Source organism: Ambystoma mexicanum, chromosome 9 (genome assembly GCF_040938575.1).
Source record: "Ambystoma mexicanum isolate Mex_15411 chromosome 9, UKY_AmexF1_1, whole genome shotgun sequence".
NCBI lineage: Eukaryota > Metazoa > Chordata > Amphibia > Caudata > Ambystomatidae > Ambystoma > Ambystoma mexicanum.
Genome location: NC_090931.1, coordinates 1,025,301,641 through 1,025,328,533, shown reverse-complemented (window position 1 = coordinate 1,025,328,533; position 26,893 = coordinate 1,025,301,641). Strand labels below are relative to the sequence as shown.

The window sequence follows — 26,893 nt, the reverse complement described above, 5'->3', positions numbered from 1 at the left end:
CACATTATGCTCGATATCAAGAGGCACCGGCAACACTCTTTCTGGCCAGTGCACATCATAGCCCACGGAGAGTGCAGAGGAGACAGCGCGCATTTCATCATCAGAGTGTGTTATGGCCACAAAGACTATTTCAGCAACATGAGATATTGAACGGCACTAGATTGCATTAGTGAGGCGTTTCAAGCATCACTTAGCATATGACGGAAGAACCCAGACACATGAGCCTCTAACTTGTAGATGGCGACTAAACCTGGCAATAGGTGGCATTATCTGGAATTAGATGGCAATAGGTGGCATTTGAAGCTACACTAAGCATATGATAGTTGCATGTTGACATGCGGGGCAGTGACTTACCTATGACATACCTATGACAGCTATATCTGACATAGGAGACTTTATTTGGCATAGGATTGCATTGCTTCTACATCTGAGGTTGCACTTTACATATGAGAGCAGCACCTGGGCAGATGTCTATCCAGGCATATGCACTGCATTACACCATTAAACAGAATCAATCCATCAAAGGTTTAGACGAAATCTCATAATCTTGTTATTCGGGAAATACAATGCTGCACGTATCCTTGCTTAGATAACCTGAGCCCATGGCGATAACATGTGCTTACAAAGTACAAAAAAATCAAAATTCAAGTGAGGCAGTAACTGGCATAAAATGAGATTGCACTTGACTTACACTGATAGCACCTGGACATGTAAGGAATGCGCGTGTGTGTTATGACTTAATCTAGAATGCAAGGACACACATGCCACAATATGACAGTATCTGCAGCAGGTAAGAGAATACACTCACCATATTATGCCATCACCTGGGAATGTGAGCTCTACTAAGCATGTGATAACCATACCTGGTGTGTCAGGGTATAAGTGACAGAATTTGGAAGTAGCTCATATGGGAGGTTGTCCTGTTATATGAAGGAAGGGTCCCTGCCCTATGTTGCTTCTGCTGCATGTACCCAATGGCATATCATAAACCCACCCATGGCATATCAAGCCAACACTTTACTTTTAATCTGGTTGGTGACCACAATGCTCTTATGCTGCCTCTTATTCTATGGAAGTTAAGCTTACTTTATTCATCGGAAATGCCACTTGCTGTGAGGATCGGCAAATGTTGTAGGATGTCACTTCCTATGATGCCATTGGATGAATAATGCCACTTTTGTACCCGTGGCATTTTCATGAATGTCCCTGTCTGAACTTCCTTGGGGCACGAAGAAAGGATAAAGCAAACCCAGCTCCTCCTACCCCATCCAAAGCTACAATTGCCACTACACACATTTAGGTGCACTTTTAAGTGGAAACATAAGATAAGTGTTGCTCCGCGTTTGCAAAGTGGGAAGAACTCCATTTATATGTTGCAGTAAAAATGATGGACCCGTGAACACATGTATCACCCCAAGGTAGTACATTGAGGAGCTGAAGAGAATACAAGCTGCTTATAAGTGCTGTATTTATATTTCTATCATAAACCAGCAGCACACGTGTTGGCAGTAAAGCCACTTTATCACACTACAACACATGCAGATGCACTTTAAAGATGGAAGTGCCACCATGTGCTTTTGTACCTTGTTCTGTTATAGTGCCCTAAATACAATTACGTCCCCCTGACTGTTGTTGCTTTGCAATATGTTACACACCACTCACACAGAAATATGTTTATTTAAAATGCACAAAAACATCCAAAGTTATGAACAGCTCTGGAAGGTGGATGGGAATTTTAAGCTATAAAGACACCCTTCTCCCCTTTAGTGGCCTAATTGTGATTAGAATAGGAAGATATACGAGACTATATTGCTGATCTATGAAATTTGAAATAAAATGTTTTCCAAATTACCATTACTATCTCCTATTCAGAAACCTTTCCCAGCATCAGGGATGCCTCCAGACATCCTCTGGCCCAAAACCATTTCTAGAATGCCCGTCTCTCACAATGCCACTTGTGTTATCCATCCACAAACTCCAAGTAGGGTGCTAAGATTCAGTGAGAAAATATCCTGAGAACTGTGGGGTGTGGGAACCCTTAAACGCGAGACTAACATCTCAAAAGAAGAGACCTCAAAAACTGTGAAAAACAGGGTGCAGGAAGTCATTGGAAACATGGAAAATTGAGCGCACAAACATTGTGTGATTTTGTTATATGTGATATGATGTGTGTTATCTGTGGTGCTTGTCCTTTATCACTGCGTCCCCTTTTCTTTCAGTATCCAGGCGGGAACCAGGAGTGGTGAAGGCCAGTGTCTAGGGCGGCTTTTGAAAGCTGTGGGCTGTTTGGAGCTGCAGGCCATATGTAGCCCCAAGGACATGGGTACTAGCACTATAGGTTGGTTGCGTGGCAGCTGATCCTATCCTTTTTGTGAAGTTCAGAACCCTAGTAACCACAGAAGATTATCGTATTTTGGATCTCGAGGCGGGCCTTGCGGACCTCGATGTGAAGCTAAGCAGTGGTCACAGGTCCTTATTTACTTCAACACTGGCCCAGTGTTTCCTTTTATAGACGACCCTCTTTTACTCTTCACTTTTGCGGTCCGAAATTCAGCTTTTAGCTCCTTAGCGGCCCAGCGAGCGCGTAGATCCCACACTACTGAACTCGGCATGCGGCACGGTTAGATTGGCTCACATCACCTCCTGGAAATAGTAGCCCAAGCCTAGCATCAAAGATGTGCCTTCTGCGAACTGTGTTCTTTGAGCATTTGTCCTCCATCCATAGAGAATTTTTATCGCTGCACTATTCTATAGTGGTGTTCTAGAAATTGGGCGAATTTGGGGGCAATCTGATTCAAGATGCTTGTGGCATGTCTGTTTTGTTAATTCCTTCTCTGCAGCGCAGTATATGACAGGGAGTAAGGGGGGAGGCAGGCTAGGGCAGCCCCTCAAGCAGGTTGTGCGTGCCTTGCTCCCGTCATCAGCCTGAGAGCCTATCTCATCAATGTGGTACTACATTTTGTCAACCCCCGTTTTCTGTCATCTGTTATCTGTGGAGTTTGTCCCATTTCGCCTGCTAGTGCACATTATGTTGGCCACTATAATTATTACTAATGCTGTTTTCCACATTAGTTTTTCACGTTTATATATATTCTTTTGGTGGGCATTGTGTGATCTTGGGTCTTGGTGGTGTCACTGGCTCTTTATTCTTGCCTATTATGTCTGAAAGGAAGGCTAATGTCTCCGCTTCACCAAGAGATACGTGCCAGAAAATCTTCAAAATAGTCTAGCCTAGTAAGGAGGCTAATGTTTTAATTTGAGAAATAGAGGGTCTGTTGGGGGGCATGGGAGATCAGGGTATATTCCCTACCCCTGGGGTTATTATTACCAGCAATGCCAAGGCCACAAAAAGGTGGGCTATAATTGTGTGATTGAGGGTGGGTCTCTTGAGCTTATTGAAACCCTCCAACCCTGCCCCCCCATGGCAGTGTATGCTCCCCATAAGGGTCGAGGTAAGGCCCAACCCAAGGATCCACTAGGGGGCTTTGAAGTGGGGAAGAAACCTAGTCAGGATGGGAGAAGGCATTGTATACTTCCAGCCACTACGATTGGTGTTGTTGGCCTAGTGGTGGGTAACATGATAGAACTACACCCGACATGTGTACGCAGCAGTTCCCTCAATTTACTTAAGTCTCCTGTTATGCAGGCCCCCCTGCAGGGGCCCCTTTCTGCGGACATCAATCCTGATAGCACTCTTCACTCTAAGCCGACCCCATAGGAACAATTAATCACATATATATATATTATATATTAATCAGTAGAGGGCATATATCCAATGTTAGGAGAGACCATCACTGGGTGAAAATTAATGATAGGATCCTCTTCAAAATTGTGTCTCTAACCTTCAAATGTCTTAATAACGCAGCCCCATCACACCTTAAGGAAAGAATAATCAGAAAAACTTCTGCACGCCCCTCCAGGGCAACCAATTCCCACTGCCTTCAAATACCTAAATTTAGACTTAAAAAAAACAGGAGGGAACAGCTTGCCAGTGAAAGCTGCCCAGCAACGGAATGCATTACCAATTGAGCTCAGAATAGATCAGTCCCACTACAGTTCAGACGTAACACCATTAACTGGCTACTTTCTAACAACCATTATGGCTAATGTTCGCATCTGTTTACAACTGGCTAGAGATCGTTCCAAACCTGTCTATCTGTATCGTGCCTATGCGTTGCATCTAGATTATACCATTATTGCATGTATTCTTGTATGTTTCCTACTTGTACCTTTCTATACCTGTAACTAATCTTTTAACTATTCTTTGTATGCTGTGCGCCCAGTTACCTAAGGGTTTGGTGCGCCCTCCAAATTAATAAACAAACAAACAAACAAACAAACGTGTATCCCTATATTATCTTTGTCAAACACGTTCTCTCTCCTTGACAAAGTTACTCACAAGGGTTTTGTTAAAGTCAAGAAAAGGGGGCCTCAACTAGAAACCCAACCAATGCGGGAAGAGCAAACAACTTTAAGCTAAACCTACACCACCCCAATCTAATGGTGTAGGGGCTAAAGCAATGTCATCTCCTCTCATTATTCCAACTATCCCCCCCCCAGTATGTGCTGGCCAGGGCGCCAAAGTACTTCAGTATCTTAAAGATTAAATACAGGTGCTGAAGGCCGTAATTTCTGCACGGGTTGCAAAGATAGATCATTTGAGAGAGTGGCGATCTCAACTCACGTCAGTCCCGATACGCCAAGCCAGTCAAAGTGCGCACAACTCTATGGGATGTTCCACTTCAGCGAGGCCCTCGACTCATTGTGCCCCTCCTCATTATGCTACTCCTTTGCTAGCAACAGTCAACCAGCGAATGCAAAAATTCCCACTAAATAATGTAATGAACAAGGCTCCTGTTTGATCGCGCCACATATTAAGGTCACAAGTGCCAACCGCTCCTCCGCGCAATAGCGGGGATCCCTATATGGAAGAGGCATCAGTATTTATGCTCAACGGTTAATTCCAGGCACCTATGAAAATCAAGTGTCGCTTGTCAACAAATGTGCCCATTCCATTAGATCAGGAAAGGGCTGAACTTCGTTTATTGGGGAAGATATTTTAAGGTGCAAACTGGTGTCCATGCCTAATTCTAATGATGACTATATCCACATTATGCTTTCCTCTTTGGCCTTGGCTGAGGGTCTGCTAGCCATTGATTTTCGAACTTATCCTCCAATAGGCTCTTGATACTCCCTCAGAGCACTCCCACCTTATCTGATATCTAATGTGGGATATCGCTAGAGGGGCAACCAGCTAATGCTGTGAAGGAGGGCCTAGAAGGGATTGATTGACTGCCCCCAAAGGGCGTTGGCTCAGTAATTAGTCATTAATGTAGGCGGGTAACATAGACCATTGCAGGTCTCGCCAAGCACCTCGCCGGTTCGAGCTTGTGTGATTTTATGCAGGGCTTTGACATAATCATGATACAGGAGATTTGGTTCATTAGCCCCATTGATTTACATGAGTATCAGAATTTTTCTGTTCCCGCCCAGAAGGGGCCTTTGGGCAAGCCATCTGGGGGCTGGATGATTAGTTGACCTAGTAGTCCACACGGCTGAGGGAGATTTTTAGCTTCTCTTTAACATTTACAACAGACCCAGCTTCAAGAGTCCCCTATGAGCTATTAACAAAATCAAAGATCTGGACAATGGTCAGCCCAGAGAAAATCCACATAAGTGTTGTGTAGTTAACCTCAAACTAGAGCCCGTTATGGAGCTGGTGGGCCTCCGGGATGACCAGGACGAGGGTTAGGGGGTTCCCCAGCCCATAATAGTTCCTCTGAATATGGCTCATAAAATGCCATAGAAACAGTGTGTATTGTCTATTCCTTTGATCTAATAGCATTTTATGGCCGGTATGTTAATGATCAACCTGCTAAGGCTACTTTTTCTGGCCACACTAGCTCATCTCATATTGATTACATACTAATCCTGCCTAGAGATTGGGACTTTCTAGTCAATTTCAAAGTGCTTGAAAAGTATGAGAGCGACCACAAGCCCTTGACCGCTACCGAGGAGCTTGCTTGGGAGCAACCCTTAGTGGACACGACTACTATGAAACATTAAGGCATAATTGTGTCTGGCCATGAGCGAAGGTCACTCAAATGGGCTAACATTTTGGAATGTAACATCAAACCTGAAATGAATGATGCCGCCCTGTTCCATATTAGTAATATCTGCAGGGAGGGGAACAATGACCAATATGTGATTCAAGAGTTTGATGTTCTGACACGCTCCATTCTACCATATGCATTGGTCGAAGTAGACAGGAAAGGTTGGGAGCGGTGCTCCTCTACTTTTTTAAATAAAGTTTTACTGTTCCTATATGTTTATTTTAAAAATAAAATGCTCCATAATGGTTTCGTTTTAAAATAAAAGCGTAGGAAGTAGTTGAAATTTACATTTTCAGTGCACTGCACTGAACGTTCCCTTAAACAGCAGGCACATGTGTTTGGGGGGTTGTATTGTGCGTGGGAGGGGGGTGGCGATGGGGTTTGTGGGGAGCGGGGACAGGCCAGTAGGGAACATAGTTACACTACTTCTTTACGCACACTTCAACCACTGACCATATTTAAATTGTCGAAAATCTCTTGTTAGGAAACATGCACCTAGTGTGGCTGGTTGGTTTGAAGAGGAGTGTAGGGCAGCTTATTGACAAGCCTCATCTTTTGCGTTGCAGGGCCAAATATAAAAGATGAATTAAGGAAAATGAAATATTTTTGCAAAAGCCAACTGGAAGAAGCTTTTGGAGGCTTATGAGAAGGGTGACAGCTCCACCTTTTGGAAGCTTGTACCTGGAAAAGAGCACAAGGGAGATGTTATTATGTATTGTAGCTTAGAGTCAAGGTTTGGTACAACCACTTCTCCTAACTCTATGGGGGCTAGCAGGCCGATCCTATTGATATTACTATCACAAGTCCTACCCGAGCGAGGACGAGGCCTTGTGATTGTGTGACATATTGCCTTGGGTTGGCCGAGGTGTGTGTCATTAATTCGCAAAAAAGAGGGAAGGCAGCCGGCCCTGACAAGGTGGCAATAGATTTATATTAGGATGAGATAACAATCTGGGTCCCTTTCTTATGGTGCCTTTTTATAGCAGTGATAAATACAGGCATAGTACCAGTATCATGGTGCCAAGCAGTGATTATACCAATCTACAAGAAGGGAGGGAAGGATTTACCAGGTACCTACTGTCCTATTTCCCTGCTTGATAGCACAGGAAAATGTTTCACCAAAATCATTCAGAGCTATTTACAAGATTGGGTCGATGACCATGGAACAATTAACCATCTACAAGATGGATTTCAGAAAAAAAAGAGTATGATCGATCAAGGTTTTCGTTTGGTGCTTTTGGCTCAAAAATACGTGATCTTGAAGAAAATTAAACTGTATGAAGTTTTTGTAGATCTCCAAACTGCATTTGACCATGTCCTGCGTGATAAACTGTGGTGGGTCCTTCATTAAAAGGCAAATTCCCTCCTACTTGATTGAGATAATCCAGACACTTTACACTGATAACGAAGCCGTGGTTTGGTTTGGGTTAGGGGGCTGAAATTGCACTTCCCTTTAAGTTTAAGGTCTCAAAAGGAGTTAGACAAGAATGTAGCATTGCCCCCTTTTCTTCATTATTGTTGATGAAGCAATTACTGATCTATTGGACAATTGTTTAGATCCACCTAAATTACGCCATGTTAGTCATCCGGCTTTGCTATTGGCCGATGATGCGGTCCTTCTTTATACATCGCCAATGGGTCTCAACCATTCTATGGCCACCTTTCTGAATAAATGGAAGGAGTTGGGAGTCTCTCGAAACGTTAGTAAAACCAAGACAAAGGTTTTTAGGCCCAGGCTTACCAAAAAGTTTATCATTGATATCAAGGCTTCAGATTGTCGGTTGGAGCAGGTCTCTTTTTATGACTATCTGGGAATAAGGTTCCACGACAATTATCACTGGATCCCTCAAGTGATTAAAACTTACACAAGTCTGGAAAAGCATAGTAGCGCCTCAAGAGGCTTCCATCGTAGACTCGGGGGTGGCACAATTTCCTCGGCCATACAACTTTATAACAAGATGGCCAAACCATCAGCCCTTTATGTGGCAGACATTTGGGGCTATACCAAAGCAACCAACTTGACAATTGCGGAAAATAAATGTTTAAATAATCTATTGCTACTCCCCAAATGTGCCCCAATGCCATTCTACATATGGAAACTGACATATGTACTATTAAAGATTTAATTGCAGTAAGACCAGCCCTGTATTGGGTCCCACTATGGTTCACCCCGGGTCTTGACCATTATCGTGATGCTCCAACTCATGTCATGGAAGGGGGAAGAACTGACACTCGGTGAACCATGTGAAGAATACTCTCCAGGCCCTGGATTAGTCCGCTTTGCATTATTATTCTAAATCATTTTATGAATTGAAGATTGACTCGGTTATTACCTATGTACAAAATGCACTTTGTGTTTTTATCTGTATATTGTTTTATGGCTGCTTGCCGAATAAAACAAATAAACTAAATCATTTCCCGAGGGTATATCTAGTCCGTGGACTTACATGGTTCTGGCAGAACGTTTGTTGGAACACTTTACTTTCATGGGAGATATTTTATTTGGGTAAGCTTTTCCAGAGCACTGCCCCACTGATGAGACTAACCACCTGGACAACTTTTAGTTTAATTAAGACACTATTTGTTTATTTTGGCCACACCTATGCACGTGTGTTAATAAAACTCTTTGTTAACTTGATTTCCTTGTCTTTGTTGATCAATCTCTGCACAAATTCCAAGCCAGTCTAGTGACTACGCCCGCAAGGGAAGTTGCTTGAAAAGGTATATCCTCACCACTACAGAGCAACATTGGGACCCCAAATCTTTTCGATCCAGTAAAGGCGCGTAGAGGAACATAATTAGTCTTGTTCTTGTTACACAACAACCTTCAAATCCTGGCATACTCAGGGAGTAAAAACGCCATAATCCTCCTGGATTTATTGCCTGCCTTTGACACTTAATTAGGCAATCTTATTCCAAACATTAAAGAATCTGCTGGTTAGGGGCTCTGCCCTCAGATGGGTTACCTTCCTGTCAGGATAATGAGCCTCTACTATCTTACTCTACCTTTTCGATCAGAGTTTGAGCCACTCCCTTGTAGGGTGCCCAAAGTCTTTGTCCTTTCACCACTCATTTGTTTTATAATTTATGTTCTCCAGCTGCGGAAACTGATTCAGAAATATTTTATCAGACTTTATAACTGTACCATCAAGTACACGGCTTGTTGCGGAATTATCGGATCCTAGTGGTGGCCTCCCCTTCTTCCTCTCTCGATGCCTGTCTACGGGCAATCAATGAATGGAGAATGACAATGCATTGAAAGTAAACCCTGCAAAATCAGCCGTATTATTTCTGGAGCACTGAGTGAGTTAACTCTGCTCCTCCATTTGCTCAAGTGGGGAATCTGGGGCTTATCCTGAATTCAAAACTGCCCATGATACCCCAAATACCAATGGTTGTACAGACCAGTGTTTGCCACCTTAGAGCACTAAAATCCATCATTCCGCTGTAGGAAAGGAGCAGATCTTATCATCTATGCTTGTTTTGGTGGTATCCAGAGTTGACAATGCCGATGGATTGTACTTAAACCTTCCGGCAATTCTACGAGTACAGTGCCTCCAGCATGCCTCCAGTCATAAAATACGAATAGGAAATTCCATTCGCTGCACGGAAAGGACACCCTGACCCCTGTCTTTGAATTATATAGACTAAAGGCCACACCAGCAGCAGTGTATGGTGCATAGATTTGGGGGTACTGTAAAGTCAACAGCCCTGGGAGTTGCAGAAAACACATTTTAAAAATCATTCACCGTGCAACAGAACAGTGCTCTGAATGATATATTGCTTTTACAATGTGATGTGTGCCCTATTGAGGATTCGATTCCTGTAAAACCTTTGCATCTATGGGTCCGGATTTGGACAGCACCCGGGCTACACATGATTAAAGAAATGCTGATAAAATATTTATCACTGGATGGAAGTTGTTCAATCCTGTGGTTCAAGCAAATTAAATAATGGCTGTTATTTAGATGTTATTACACCCAGTTTAGCTCGTCCGTCATCATGTGATTTGAGAGCTGGGACCCGGCGAGTGGCCCATTTTACGAGAAACTGGAGTAATCCGAATCATCCAGACTGTTTGGCCTGTGAGGCCCCGAATGAGACTGTATCTCACTTCATGCTGTTTTGTCACAGATACAGTGACCTTAGAGATAAGTACCTTATGCCAATCTTCAGTCTAAAAGGAGTTCAAAGTGCGAATGAGGCATTGGAACATTGTAAGAGGAATGTGGATCTCAACACCTCGCAATGCAGCTAAACCTTTCTGCAAGGCCTGGTTGAGAAGAACTAACATGCTGCGCAGTGAGTAGGATTCTACTCAAAGAGCTATATTGAATTAGGCTATTTTAGGCACTTCATGAATTTCTGTTTTAAGCTTGTGATAAAGATAACATTTATTATACATTTGATCAATTGTAAGAAATTTGGGTTTTATATTAGTTGGATTGTGCTGATTCAAACAAATGTTTGCTTTTAATGTATGCAATAATAGAATTTTAGGAATTGATTTGTTTTAATGAATGTTGTACTATCATTGCTACTTTTATGTTTCAATACCGAAATAAAATAATTATTCACCCATTCATTCAAAATACGAATAGACACCATGGCAGATCTTTGTCTTTCTGACAGATCGATGTTGAAATTCTGTCCACAGCAATCCAAGATAATTCTCTAATTTTCTTATTTCAAAAGCACACTGAAGGTTTTCATTATTTGCCAGCTAGTTCAACATTTACTAATCTTCTCTAAACACTTACCTGCTGCACTTCTTACTTAGTGCTAAGAGTTCACTCTTGGCATTAGTGAACTCTCTTAAGTGCTTTCACATAACTAAACATAAACGGATATGATTTAACATAGCATCTACTGATACCAGATCACCAGAGATTGCTTCTTTTCCTTGGTCAAGGAACCAAAAGTCACTAATAGCACATCTGAACAAATGGAAAAATTCTGTCAGAATCACAGAGTTTGTAAGGGCGCACGCAACTTCTATATGGCATATACCTTTCTCCTCTATGACATGGCTGGAAAAAGTAATGCAAGATAATACAGGGTCTTACAGAGACTTACTGAGCAAGAGGCCAAAGGGACAGAAAAGTCGAGATTGGATTGCCATTGGAAATTGCATCCTATCCCCAAAATCCCTTTCTGCTACTGCCATTTTACTGCTCGCCACCGTCCTGCAGTTGCTGCCTCTTCCCCCTCTCTTTTTAATTCAAGACACTGCACATTTTGTGAAATCCGTACCGAATCCTTTATCTTTTCTCGTCCTCATTTTCATTGTGAAGTCCTGATGCTGTGTCAAGACCTGGTGATGTGTGGTCATTGAGGGCAGGGGGGAATTTTAGGCGGTGTGAGAAGAGTACTGGGTTTCGGGAGACTGGAGGGTACATTTCTGGGAGAAACTAGCCGTGATTCTGGCCTCTGCCCGGAATAATGCCTGACGACTGTCTAACAAACACTTTCCCTGCCTCGATGGGACCTGCCCTCAATGGCAAAAAGTCCAAACAGGCCACTTAGCACAGCAACCTGAGGATGTTCAAGTGACGCTTAAGGCATGCCTCAGCCTACCAACCAACATACAAAGGAAGGTGAAAGCGATGACTGTGGCCCTGGAATTTCAAGCAGCCCTTCCTTTTTTGACCAAAGGTACTTGCCTCCCATATCCCTCAGTAGGTAGCTCATGGTAATGGCTGGCGTTTCCAGCCTGCCCCTTTCCATTATCTTCTAACTTGCAGATGCTTGTTTCTGTTGCTCGTGGGATACAATGGAGCTATTTGAGGCAGAAACACGGTGAGTGAGAGATGGGATTGACAGGTTGCATTGTAAGATAGAGGAATGGGCCCGTCTACCACTGCACATGGCCTAGGGTAGGAATGTGGGGTTGCATGTTATTGTGCAGTGTAAAGCTTACTCCTCCTTCCCCCGTCTGCACAGGCCTAGCCTTTAGCATATCAACATTAATCTTCACCAGCACTAAGCTCTCCTCTTTAGCCCTATGACACTCTGCCCCATCCGTGACTAGCCAGACGCAAAGATCTGCAGTCCATCAGATCTTGGGTTCTTTCCTAAGAATAATATACCTCCATGTTTCTCAGCCAAACATATAGAAAGCAGACTGGCACACAGAAAGCAGGTACTTCCGAACTGAAACCACAGGTTTCGCATCTGCCTCTCCCATTGTCCCACTAATGACCCCCACTACAACCGCTTTTTTCATACAGAGCCACGTGCAGTGAGGCCACCAATAGTGGCAGAAGAGCGCTATGCAACACCACTTACATTTCATAACATGGAATGCTGATAACACATTTGGCTGAAATAAAGAAAACTGCACTTATTTTTCCTATCAACTGGGCCGAGGTAATGCCCACAACAAAAAGGTCCAAAGGAATCTGCTCTTGGGGCTCAAAGGGGGCACTTTCAAGAGCCTTCAAAACTGTGGGAAGAGCCTGAATGAGGAATAAAGACTATACCACTGGATGACAGAGTTAAGATCTCTCCAATAACCTGGCAGCACAATGCTCCAGCCCAGTGACAACTGGCCATGGCGCCTACGTGCTCCCTAGTGTCCCTTAAATGTGGAAACTATCCCTTAACGATTCAAAAATATAAAAAAGGGTTCCAATCTACGATAGGAATACCCCTAAATGAACACCACTTACAAAAAGCAGACCAGTGGCCCACACCGACCTAAAGGGTAGTTGCCCAAATGGATTACTGAAGACCGAGAACCATTTGAATTGGGTAACTTTGGGCATAGAGACATACTCAATGAACCTCAAAGCCGCAGGGAGAACAGTGGCGGGAGAAGCAGGCGCATAGATACTAAAAGAAACAGAGAGAAGGCTGACTGTTTACTGTTTCTGAAGATGGAACAATGGGCAATTGAGTCAGAAAGGGAAGATCAGAACTCTTTCTGAACTGTGTATCCAGCTTTGTGATGCAGAGGCCTCCATCATGCGGTAGCTACTCGGTGAAGGGAACCAAAATAGCAATGCATGGTGCAGCATTGGTTTAGGTGGAAAAGTGCACCTGAAAGGGCTACGCTACCTTAGTTACTCGGTGAACCAATAACCACTCCGGGCTCATTGCTCAGTCAGAGGTAATTCAGCACATTGGGGGATCCTGCTAATGTATTCCTGAAGAAGAAACCACAGCCCCAACTCTTTTCTCAAAATGGACTTGATGAATAGTCTGTTGCTCATTGTGTCTCGGGAGGATAGCTCAGCGGCAACGTGCTCGCTCGCCTTGAACACAAGAAGACACTGAGCAACACAGGTTTGATCCCTGCGTCCGTGCTTAGACACTTCTGGGTATTAAGCTATTAAGCACGTTATAAATAACATATCATATCATATCATGGGGAATGGGTAATAATTGGCAGCTTTTAGAATAGCACCTGTTATACTCATGAAGAGTATTGAGATGTTTACCTCAGGCAGCATTATTGAAATACTGCATTAGGTAATTACTGCTCAATCATGGGTCAAAATACCTCTTGAAAATCTGAAGGCTTTCGCCATAATTTTACCTCCACTAGAAAGGTAGGGGTAAGCATATTGTTCCTCTGCACAACAACAGCTTTTGTCCCATGTGTGAAGTGCTGAACTAGTGCACTCCCTCCTTGGGAGCAGCAACACAAGAATGTATGTATCTCTTCAGCTCCCATTATCACCCGTGTTGCGCAACGCGATGTCCAATGCACAATCATTACTGACCTTTCTGCACATGTTTTCTCCATTTATGTATTTAGTTAATTGGCTTTTCATAACATGCGTAAAACAAGACATTGGTAGAAGCTGTTGCTTTCCATAGTCTCGGGAGGATAGCTCAGGTGCAACGTGCTCACCTTGGAAGCAAGACGACACGAAGCAACACAGGTTTGATCCCCAGGTCCGTGCATAGAAACCGCAGGGTATTAGGCCTGTTATAAATAACCTATCATCATCACAGGCATTTCTTCTCTCAAGCAGGGATGGAAATGGATTTCTAGTTTTACAAAAATCTCAGCTATCCTTTGTGCTATTTAATAAAACAGCATTTTTCAGCTTGATGTCACTGCTCCAGGAACAGTAAAGTCATAATACACGCAGTAAGCTCACAATACCACGCACTTCCAATGAACCCAGGTGGCCCCTTTATTCCTATGAGCATTTCTATCCAAAGTCACACTTTCAATTATGTAACGTATAATTGCTATTAGGGGGGAAAAATCCTTTCACCGCTAGTTCTTGGCATCGCTATTATCCCACTCATTAATTTACATGAACAACTTTCCAAATACAACAATTGCCATTCATGAGTATGGCAACGCTATGACTTGCCCCACTCAATTTCAAATAGCATTCCCATAAACCTGCAGGTGCAGTCTATCAACGCGCGTCAATATCCTCCAAGCACCAATCCCTAGACCACAGTATTGCATGGTATATTCCCAGCGCATTTGGCACCTTTTGCCGTCACTTACGTCACGAATATTAACATAAATGTTTTTCTCCACTCCAAGAATGAGCCATGCTTTGAACTGCTGTGTTATTCTTGTGTTCTGTTTTAAAGTTTTGCCTGGATTTTGTGTGGGTCTGCTGCATCAAAAGCCATGGGTCGAGGTGTTTTCTTTTTTTAAATAAAAGCTCACACTAATGACCACCTAAGTATTGAGTGGGTTGTGAACAAAGGTATATCTTCGTTCACTGATGCACTGAAAAAACAATTGGGTATCACCCACTGCCTCAGAACAGAAGGTGCATTATCAGCCTCTGTCTTGGAAACAGAAGCTGCCTCTATTAGCCAAACATCCAGATTAGATAGAGGGATGAAGGCCTGCTCCAAGAAGCGGGCCCACATCCAAGCCTGCGTCTCTGGAGCCACTAACAACACGGCTGACCTTTTCAAAACATGCAAGGAACTAACCAATCCAGCTGCAGTCTACACTCTCCTTCTTTCCCATGCTCTCTGCACTGCTTTGGCCTCCCATTTCACACAGAAAAATCAGGACATCCTGTCCTCACTATCCCCACTCCCATCTCCACTCCCTCACCTGCCCTCCTGCCTCCTCTTTTCCACCCTCTCACTCTCCTCCCTCCAGCCCATAGCACCGGATGAGGTCTCTAAAGTGGTCCGCTCTATGAAGGTTTCCTCCAAACAGGTTCTCCGCTGCTTCTGCAAAACCATTAAAAGAAAACATCTCCTCTCTCGCCCAAGCTCTTTGCCGACTTCTGTAACCACTCCTTCGCAACTGGCTCTCTCCCTCTATCCCTCAATTCTGCTCGGCTAACTATTGCCCTATTTCCACTACCCCCTTCTTGGGTAAACTCTGGGAGAAGCTGGTCCTCCCCTACTGACCATCAACACTGATCTTGTAGATTGCCTTCATGACCGTAAATCTGGATTCCAGGCATCTAGAGGCACGGAAACTGCTTTCCTGAAAACCTGTGAAACCATGCTTGAAAGCCTTGACTCCAACTCTCCTGCTGTTCTCATTCTCTGTGATCTCTCTTCTGCATTTGACACGGTCAATCGTCCCATCCTCAGAAAACAACTCTTTGACACCCTCTGCATCACTGACTGGGCATTGGATTGGTTGACCTCTTTTCTCACTAACCAACCTCCCCAGTTGCAATTGGGCACTTTCTCCTCCTCCACCACCTCACTCTCTACCTGTGGTGTATGCCCGGGCTCTATCCTATCACCATGGCTCTTCAATATCTATCTTGCCCCTCTTGCTCACCTGATCTCCTCCTTCTCTCCTAATTTCCAATGTTATGCCAATGACACACAGCTTTATTTCAAACTTCCCTCTACTACCTCCTCTACCTCCTCCCTGATCAGCTGTCCGTCATTCAGGCATGGTGTGCAGCTAGCGATCTGTAGCTTAATGCCAGTAAGATGCAGAGCCTTCTGGTTGGGATACCTGCACCCTCTTTTCCTCCTACCCTCTCGCCACCTTCTTTGGACCATCTACCCCCACCATCTTGTGAGGCTAAAAACCTTGGGGTAATCTTTGAATCTGCTCTCTCCTTCATCCCTCACATCATGGTTCTTACTAATAAGTCCCATTTCCAGCTCCACCTCCTCAGAGGCATTCTTCCTTTCCTCACCTTCCCCCAGAAGCTCAATGTCTCCAGAGCTCTGGTCCTCTCCAGGCTGGACAGTAGTGCTGCAGTCTCTTTTTCAATCCCCCTATTTCCTCCCTACAGCCTCTCCAGCTAATCCAGAATAGGGATGCAAGACTTATCATTGGCCTCTAGGCTAGGGACCATATCTCTCCAGCCCTAAAATCTCTATGCTGGCTCCCGGAGGCTGCACGGATCAAATTCAAGACCCTCTGCATCATCGACAAGGCCTTCTGGGGCCTGGGACCACGCTTTCTCCAACTTTTCCACCTTAAATACTCCCCTGCTAGAGCCCTACGCTCCTCTAACTCCAACTCTTTGACTGTCAAACACTTCTCCAAGCAGAGAGTGGGCTCAGGTCGCTCACCTCGGCTGGCATCTCCCTTTGTAACAGCCTCCCTGCCCCTCTGAGACTTGATCCAGACCTCCTCAAGTTCTGGAAACAGCTGAAAACTCTGCAGGCCTCTACCTCTTTCCCTCTTTCCCTTCCTTGCTAATCACCCCACTGCTGCTGTGACTGGTGGCCTGATCCTCATGAATCTCACAGGATTCCAGGCCCTTCTTTGCAATCGATACCAGCACCCCCCACCACCACTGCACTGCCCATGTGGGCCCCGCTTGGCGGCTATGCGTCCCACCCTTGGCAGTTGCCTGCGTTAGTATTTAGCCTGAGGCTCTCCTCCTTGGCTCCATTAGCACTTCCTGGCCAGGCCCGGAACCATTAGTAGGATTTTGTGTTTGTTGTCAGACCACAGCATACGCGAAGTCTGATATCTTGTCTGTTTTTCAGCCAGATGTGGGTGTGCCAGATTGTTAAGACATTTATAAATCAAACACAGGATTTGAAAGTTGATTCTTTCCTTAACCAGCAACCAATGTAACAATCGGCATAGGTCAGAAATATGGGCAGACTTAGGTACTTTATAGACCAGTCTCACCGCTTCATTTTCCGCCTTTGAAGGTGACACAAATGTTTACGAGGGATTCGTAATCCAGCTTTCAATTAACCAAAGCCCCAACAATTGCATGATCTTCAGATAGAAGATATGGCAGGACACGTCAAAGGAGTTGCAGAGAGTAAAAAAAGGATTTTACTTTGTTCCCTACCTGCGACTCACATCCAAGATTAGACTGTCATATGCATCCTACATTTTTTTTATTTTTGGTGAATAATTCAGATCGGCACCCATGGAACAGGAGGACATTTCTCATTGTCTGACAAGAGATGTTTCAGGCCAAACAATGCAACCTTGGTTTTTCCAGGGCTTAGTTGAAGCCAGTTCGACACCATCCATTCTCCCACGTCCTCTAGACACTGCCCGACTTTGAAGAAATAGCCTCTGCAGTCCTCCAGCTTCAGGAAGATCTGGGTGTCATCCGCATAGGATTGAAACCCTACCTCATGCCTCCTCAGTATACCCGTCAATGGCTGCAAATATAAGTTAAACATCAGAGGTGACAGGGATGATCCTTGAGGGACCCCACACTGTTAGGAAAGAAAGTCCAACAGGAAATTCCCCTATCTCACCTGCTCCCGACGCTCAGATAGAAAAGTGTCAAACCATTTCAAGGCTTGGTCAGAAACCTTTTCAACCCTCTTTAGGCAGTTTAAGATAATGCTCTGCTCTACAGCATCGAATGCCAGGGACAGATCGAGCATTATTAACAGGAACATCTCGCCCTCATCCACAGCCTGAAAGAGATCACCTCAAACCACCATTAATGCCATTTCTGTGCCGAATCAGGGCTAAAACTAAGATTGATAAGGGTCCAGCAGAGAGAAATTTTCTACATGGTCATGGAGCACAGCGGTAACCACTTTCTCCAGGAATTTACCAGGCCAAAGCAAATCAGCCACTGGGTGCAAGTTCTGGAGATTATGTGGATCCAGATATTTTTTTTTTAACAATGGGGTTATGATGACATTTTTCTACCTAGCTGCCACTACACCTAATGATAGAGAGGTATTGACAAACTCGTTCATGAAAGGGGTGATCTCTAGAGCCAAGCATTGGGCTACACATGCTGGTAAGTCAAATAACAAATCGTTGATGGGTTTAAGAGTTTTCATCAAATTTAAAATAGTATCCTCAGAGACTATTTTAAAAACAAACTGGTTGTCATTGTGTTGAACAAGTCCCCTTCAAGCTCAGGGTCACACTGAAGCTCAAATGACAAATTTAGATTCAGGGCATTTGACCTACTTTGTAATATGGTCTCCTGAATAGCTTTGATTGTGTTAAAAAAGAAAATATTAAAGGTGTTGGCCTGATTAACTGAAGGATCTGTAGCTGAAGAGGTGTTCTGGGGATGGATAAAATTAGTTACAGCATTGAAATGCTCTCTAGGTCTGATATTGACTAACCCAATATTGTTAGGCAGATAATTTGACTTGGCTTTAAAAAATAGCCTCCTTATATTCTTTTTGTACCTTAATCGAGGAAGTATCAAGAGTTCTACATTTTCTCTATTTCCTTTCAGAGGCCCTGTATTTTGCTCTCAGCACAGCAAGATTATGGAAAAACCATGGATTGGATTTTGGTTTTCGCCAGCTGCTGTACAAAAGGAGAACATGTAATGCAGCTGGCATTCATGATAGACCCTCCCTGTAAAAAGAGATCCTCACATTTTAAAGTCAAATCTATAGGTTCCAGGGCCTCAAGCAGAGCAGGTCCTGTGATGGTGCCTAGGTTTTTAAGCCTATGACGCCTAGCCGGGCAAACTAAGGTGGAAGTGCATGTCCTTACCTTACTGAAATCAAAGGAAATAAAACTTGATAAAGTGGTCAGACCAGGAGACGGTCAGGGTATCAGTCATGTTTACTCCTACACTACGGGCCAGGATAGGATTGAGAAAGTGGCCCCATAAGTGACAGGGGGTCACGTCAAGTGGCTTCAGACTGTGGCTGTTCAAAGGGTGGTAACTTCAGGATTTTCACAGTGCACCCTCTAGAATGGGGGGAAATCGCTTCTGCTAGACTGTGAACCCGCAGCGCAACAAAACTCCACAGAGACACAGGAATAAGTTACAATCAGAATTGCAGATCATCAATGTTCTCCGATTTCATGCTTCAATTCCAGAATATTTATCAGAGAAATAGTTGGAAATACAAGACTGTGCCCAGAGTGCGACAGCAGCTTTGGATCTGCACAATGACTGGTCAGACCAAAAGGACACGTAACTACAGTGTCTCATAGTTAGCATTACACAGAATTCCAAGATGGTACCAACCACTACGCCACTCTTTAATCCCTCATTCTGAATCTGAAAGGCAGAATTCTCAGCAAGACAGCAAGCATTTGGAACAGTGCAACACACAAGAAGGATGACTGAAGACCAGAGGAGAAGGGACGCAATCGATGAGGCCTTGGATACAGAGGCTAATCAGGATTTGAATATCTGCACCGTTTGAACTTGAAGGAACTTGAGGATCAAGAACCTCAGACCTCCACACGCGACCCAATTACCTCTGGCAGTAGGAGCATTAAAATATCATCTGCCTGTAAAGGTGACAGATGAGGAAGGAGAAATATCTATAACTACCACTGAAGAGATGGCCTGACAAAAAGTAATTTAGAATTAAGGTATGGTGGTTGAATGAACTGGTAAGAACTCATGAAGAGACGGCATATTGAAAGGCCAAGTGTGACAGCTACTACAAAGCCCTGACAGAGAGCATAACAAAACTCCGCAGAGAAAAAAAAATGCTCAGTAAGTACTCTGCTACAATGGTCTGTTGGAAGACCTGGCAAGAAATACACAGAAATGGCGGGAAGGGTCAAGGAGACCTCTGGCAAATGTCTGGCAGAAGACCTCTGGAGCAAACCACTAACCAGAACTAGAATACAATTTACTGTGACTCCTGTAAGGTGTGTCTAGTGATAGGCCCAACGGAAACCACAAGGCAAAGGTCTAGAAGTGAACCTAGTGTAAAACCGAGAACCTCGTTCTGGATGAATAATCTGGGAGACCCTCATAAAGTTAAGCTCTAGAGAAGGACCTCACAATGAGCCAATTTTGAAACTCCAATGTGAAAACTGGAGACATTGAAAAAAACGATCAAACATATAACACAGGATAGATGACTTACCTCTTTGATCTGAAGGGTCAGGAAAAGAGGACAAAACTGACCAATAAGCCAGGGGCCAAGAAGGATCTGACTGAATGAGATGTTAGAAAGCAACTACACCCTGGACCACTTGAAGAACCCAAAGAGGGGCCAAACTTAACTCCTGACTCCAGGAGAGTGTCTGGAAGCATGACTAGAAAGATGATCCAGACTGTGAGTTACCACTATAAGAACCTAATCTAAAATAACCATTTTGTTTACTACAGTGGTGAAGAGTTAGACTGAAAAGAGTAGGGACCTTGGACTGTTTACTTTCGGTAATTGTTAGAACCCTTATTATTAGAGTTGGGTAGCCAAACAGATAAGGAGGTCTAAAGATTATTTTTGTTTTCTGTTAGCCCACAATTTGGAATCCTGAGTTCTTTGGAGTAGAGTCTATCAGGAGAGACAAGAACAGGGACAATTAGAACAGGGGGTGAATGGCACCCGCACTGTATTTTTGTTTATCTTGACCCTCCCATCATTAGCAACCCAGAACTCCTGTTGTAGTAATACCCCATGTGAACTATTATACATTATTAGTTGTTTATCCCAACCTATCATGTAATATCTAAAAAGAAAAATGTAACCATCAGTCCCTGGGTCACATGGCTCACTGCTCGGCCTAACAAAACCCAGAGAAACTGCTAATGATCTTGTCACATTGAAAACAGGAATCCTTTTAATTTGGTGCCTTCTATCATAACTCTGCTTCTATGCTTGTTGGAGATGCTGGACCTTGGCAACCATTACTAATATGGCCCAAAGTACTAATAAAGTCTTAGTGCCACGGGTTGTGGGACTCACAGCAAAAAAGTTAATAGCACCCATGGAGGAGGACCGAAAATAAAAGGGATGACTCCACGTGCAGCAACTCCATGGAGATGTGGATAGAATGCGTCCTGTGGCGTAATGGCAGTACACAGCATGAAGCAGGCAGAGTGCAAGGGAGAGCAAAGTGCATTGGAGAAGCCCTGCCCACCATAGCCTCTGAGAGAAGAGCAGGGTGCGGCCCAAGTAACCAGTGTCAGGAAGACTTGAAGAAGAGGCAACTCAGAGGGAGCATGGTCTCACAAGAGGTGAGCAGGAACAATGGCAAGCTCGAGCGAAATGGCATGGGGGCCGGGAAGAAGCATGGGGTGGGAGGTGATGCACCACTGCTGGAAAACGTGAAGGAAAGGAATGGGCTGGAGGCATAGGGAGAGTGGAGGCACAACACCAAGGAGCCTTCCATTTGGTTCAGCCAGGAAAGAGAATTCAAAGCAAATACTGGGTAACAGTGTCCGGTGTTTGCTCAGTATTCTCAGTCCTGATTGGCTGATTCAAATGGAAGGCTTTAAAACGTATGTTCAACCAGCATCTGCTTGCAAAAAAATACTCCTGGTCATAGAAAAATGGAAGACTACAAGCAAATATCAAAGGTCAATCATTCAAAGAAGGTGTTTGCATTAAATGCTGAAAATCTGACAGCCTAGTCCAGAACCACTCTAGAACGCAACAAGGTCATCATGATTCAAAGGACTGCATTCATCACAAAGCAGACATGCAAGAAATCATAAGGCTGCAGCAACTACTGACCCTTGATTTCTATACATCAACTTCTCAAGTTAATCAGCATGAGCACCCGGCACGCCGATGCCACGGGATACACTGAACGTGGATTGGCTCAATTCCGAACCATACCACAGTGTATCCAGTGTACGCGTGTGTGTGGATCGCGTGCCGGGTCTGCCAGCGTCCTCACTCACCTCTCCATTCATTACTACGGATCAACTTGGCCCAAAATGACACCCTGTTGATCCGTAGTAATAAAGCAGTAAGCACGTTCTAGTCTTCGTAGAACAAACGCGTACTGCTGCGCCGCTTTTTCCAACCAGCAAAACAAAAGCCGCTTGAAAAAAGTAACAACGCCATTAGTATCCCAGGGCTAAAAACCGCAGAATACTAATGGCAATAACTATGTGCCCCCGGGACATTACCTTAGGTGGTATGGCCCGCCGGCTCGGGACTTATTGCCACATTGGCTCCTCTCAGAAAGGCCATGCCAGATGTTGGAATTACCCACAGCTGTAATTAGTTGTCTGCAGCCCAATCATCTAACATCATCCTGAGTTTGCTTTCTGCTAGAACTGCTTATAAGCTGCCATGCATTCAGGAATGAACGTCTAGCAGCTGAAACCCTTGCCAAATTCCCTTCTGCTGATTATTCTACCTTGTGTATTGCTAATGTTGGTGTTGTACTCCATTTTCTCCAGTCCTGACTTCACAGCTCAGGTTTTTCCCCTGCTTCATCCTGCCAGTTGGCTTAGTCTTGGTCTTGTGCTGTGCGCCTTCAGTCTCAAGCGCTTGCTCCTTGTGCTTTTTGCCTGCAGCCTACAGTTCTGTTCCCAAGTGATGTGTCCCTGCAGTCTCCAGTCCCCGCTTCTTGTGTTCTGCTCTTGTTGTTGCCAGCTCCTGTTTAATTTACCATGTTATGGAGGTCTCCACGCGTGCTCTCTGTTCTGTTCTTCCCGTGTTTGTACAGTCTCAATCTTTACCTTAAAGATTCAGACTCAGGTTTGGTTTTCTTTCTTCTGTTATCTCCTTTTATCCTTGTTTTTAGTTATTTCTGATCCTTGCACTCCTTGATTTCTTCTCGTTCTCCAGTTCAATCATTTTCACTATAGCTCTAAGTCTTGCTTAAATTACCTGAATTCAGTTGCTTATTACTGATTGATGCTGTTACCTAATGCCTAGGCCCTTGCTTCAGTAACCTAGGTCTGGTCCCCTCCTACAGATTGAATTATTCAATTTTCAATAGGAATCATTGAATGTTTTTTTGGCTGGACGCATAAAGGTATGTCTAGCATAAGTATACTCCCTGTCTGGGCCTTGACATCTAGACACATAAGCCACTATTATTGCCCTGTTTCCATGAGCATCCAGGGTGAGCATATGTTAGAGTAACCTGCATTGAGCTTCCATTTGCTTTGGTGGGTAAGCTCAAGTCTAACCTATAGACACATTTAGTTGGATTCTAGATTGTTTTACTAATGTATGGCTATCATCCCAACTTATTCCCCTTTTTGATTTGCCTTTTTCTTAAGTCTCATTGTTCTTGTTTACGTTGATTACACAAACTTCTTGAGTTTCTGTGTATGTGGTATGCACTTGCGCGTACCTTCAAATTAGCTTAGCAATTTCCACACCTAGCTAGCATTCTCCCAAGTGAGACAGCTGAGACCATCATAAAATGACTTTGAGACAACATTTGTACCCTTATTTCACTGCCCTCCACCTGCCTTATGCCCCACCCATTCTCCTGCCCTCATCCTCTGCTGACAAACTTAAGCGAGGGTTGGGGCCGGTCATATGACTTAGACCTGCGCATGACTAAAACAAACGCCAAGCTTGGGCTCCATGCACTTAGACTAAGGAGTGGTGTCTTAATTCCTCAAGGAAATTATCCTGATATCCAAGGTTTTAAACAGGAATTGTGGAGGTCAGACGATATTCAATTCCAGGAGTCAAGTAAGGTACTTCGATAGGCGACATGGTTTATCTTTCTGATAATTAAAAAAGGGCAAAGGCTTTTGACCGTACCAGGTGTGTGTGTCGATTTTGAGGTGCCAACCATACTATATTGCCAATATTATAAGGAGGGGCCACACAGTGTTTCATGTTGGCATTAAGTTTAATATGAATACAGTTATTTTCCAGATTATTGAGTGCAATCTTTAAGTAATCATTATTTCTCCAGGCTGGTGATCAAGACATGGTACTGTGGACTGAGAAAATAATTGCATAGAAAAACTCTCAGAGGAAAGCCATATGAACAAAAGCCTGTGCTGCTTTTATACTATATTATCCATAACAATGTCTGGTTGCCTTCAGCAGGAGAAGAAAAAAACACCAAAGGTAGTGCTTCAGTCTCTGTTTGAGATGCTCTGCCTGCCCATTGAATGTTTATTCCATGTATTTTATAGAGAGTGATCACGATCAAGAGATGTACTGAGGTGCTCTGCCTGAGGCGGTTACTAAGAATACTCTGTGTAGGTTCAAGAGATCTGTGTACAATACAAATGCCGTTTCAAGAGCACCCTGTCATTTTGTTTTAAAGTTGTGAAACGTGCCATCCTGGTGAAAGAAGTGACCTCTGAGATGGGAGTAAGTCAACAAGGCCATGCACTGCTCATAACTTTTCATGGTGTGCTCAATGAGATGGGAAAGTAGGTTCTTGGACAGCTCTTGAAAAGAATCTGTACAGGCCATTTGAGCTGTGTTTTGTGTTGGAACACAGGTAACGGGTGCTTCCAACCTGCACTCATCAACATTACAGGTTTCTGTGTCGGTCTTTCATTCTACCTCTCTACCACCCGTACCCCCTTTAGTTTTTTGTACATAGCACATGCATTATTGGCAGAAAGGAGAACTCTAAAACCACTTTACCCCACCTTTCCTTTGTTCCTACATTAAGTTAAACATTACAATTAACAATTTGGTGTTTTTCCTTAGATCGTTTAGTCATCATGTCCTGTACAATTCATTTTTGATGGCACGTGTGGGATCATGAGCAGTGCATGGCAGTGGCCGAATGATCGTCCCTATAAATGCATAACTGGAGAATTTGTGGGATGTTGTTGTTTTGTGATATAACCGTGAAGTCCCTTTAACCAAAGATGTTCAGCAAATATTTGCCACTGTTTTTTTATGATACATGCTATACCTACTTTGCCGCCTAGCCTTCAGTCATGCCAGGGGCACCCCCAAACCACTCACCGCATCCACTTTGCAACCCTGCCTAGTTGACATTGTGCTGGTGGCATGGCCCTGAGCCTTGCAACAGGCACCTCCAAGAGCCGAGGAAAAGGCCCAGACTCTTCTTAGCTAGCAGCTGTGTCAACTGGGCATGGCCTCTGGCATACCCAGTGGACACTTTGCCCAGGTTCTTCCTGGCACATCTATGTGGCCACGTGCTCTGGTCTGTGTCCATGACTAGGGGACACGTGGCCCCAGGAACTTCCTGATATGATATGATAGGTTATTTATAACACGCTTAATACCCAGAGGTTTCTAAGCGCGGACCCGGGGATCGAACCTGTGTTGCTCCGTGTCGTCTTGCTTCCAAGGTGAGCACGTTACGCCCTAAGCTATCCTCCCGAGACAACCATATGTGCCCACAGGGCGTAGACCATTGCGCACCTTTCCCAAAACCTAGCTTGTGGCCATGCTCACACCTCTTCCCATAGCCCCAGTTTGAGCAATGGGCATGACAAAGGCTTGAAGCTGATGCTGGGACATGACATGTCCGGACACTTCCGAGAAACACAATGTTTCAACTGGGTAGTGCTTACAGCCATGTGAAGCGTAATTTATGATTGGGGCATGCCCTTCAGCCATGCCCTATGCACCCCTTGCCACCCCCTTTGGCCAAAGGAATGAGAATATCTGCATTCACCACTCACCCTCCCCCTGTGGGCCCACTAGGAATGGCCTGCATCCTTGCCCAGTGTCCCCTTTTCTCAGGGCTTGCGCCAAGCACCAACTAGCTGTCCAGAGTGGCCATGGCAAGTGGCAATTATTCCTGGGGCATGGCCTTCATCTATGTCTGGGGCACCCCATGCCTCCCACCAGGGGTGCACTGGGAACCAAAAGAGGCACAGGAAATAATTTTCAAAGTGGACCCATATTACACATTTTCAGCAAACCTAACACTTTTCCTATGAGAAAAAGTGGAAAAAAAATAAGTTACCACATAAAACAGGTCAATTGTGCAGAGGCCTATCGGGAAGTCTCCAAGGTTTCCTATAGGCCAGTCCACCACTCCCTCCCACTGTGGCAAATGAGCTTGGCATGATGCCATGCCCAGTGAGAACTTTGCCCAGAATTTGCCTCTGGCTATACCACCGGCTATCTCAAATGGGATTTTCCAAACCAAATCGGATGAATTTGCACGGGACAAGCAAAAGCGCACCTTAGGCACAGACACTCGCTTCTCAAGAGGGCAGAGGCAGAGAGCAAACTGAAGGGCAAATGCAAGCTTTGACTAACATTGACTGACCCCCACGGACAGATCTTCACAGTAGTGTCTATATTGTTTTTGAGCAGGTTTTCTTTAGATTTGATGATGGGTGGCAACATTATAAGCATCGGAAAACGTGATATACAGACAGACAGACCGACAGACAGACAGATAAATGGACAGATGGATAGCTAGATAGATAGACATACAAGCAGACATACAGATAGATAGACAGACAGACAGACAGACAGACAGACACAGATGGAGATAGATAGATAGATAGATAGATAGATAGATAGATAGATAGATAGATAGATAGATAGATAGATAGATAGATAGATAGATAGATAGATAGATATACAGGCAGACATACAGATAGATAGATAGATAGATAGATAGATAGATAGATAGATAGATAGATAGATAGATAGATAGATAGATAGATAGATAGATAGATAGATAGACCGACAGATAGATATACAGGCAGACATACGTACAGATAGATACATAGACAGATAGACAGACATACAGACAGACAGACATCCTTTGA

The 26,893-nt window shown here is 44.1% G+C and overlaps 1 protein-coding gene across 7 annotated transcripts in view; it reads right to left on the bottom strand.

Moving 5' to 3' along the window:
* The window catches only part of LOC138488904 (sodium channel protein type 2 subunit alpha-like), a 1,014,718-nt gene that overhangs the window by 717,297 nt on the left and 270,528 nt on the right, over window positions 1-26,893 (bottom strand). The window lies entirely within an intron of this gene.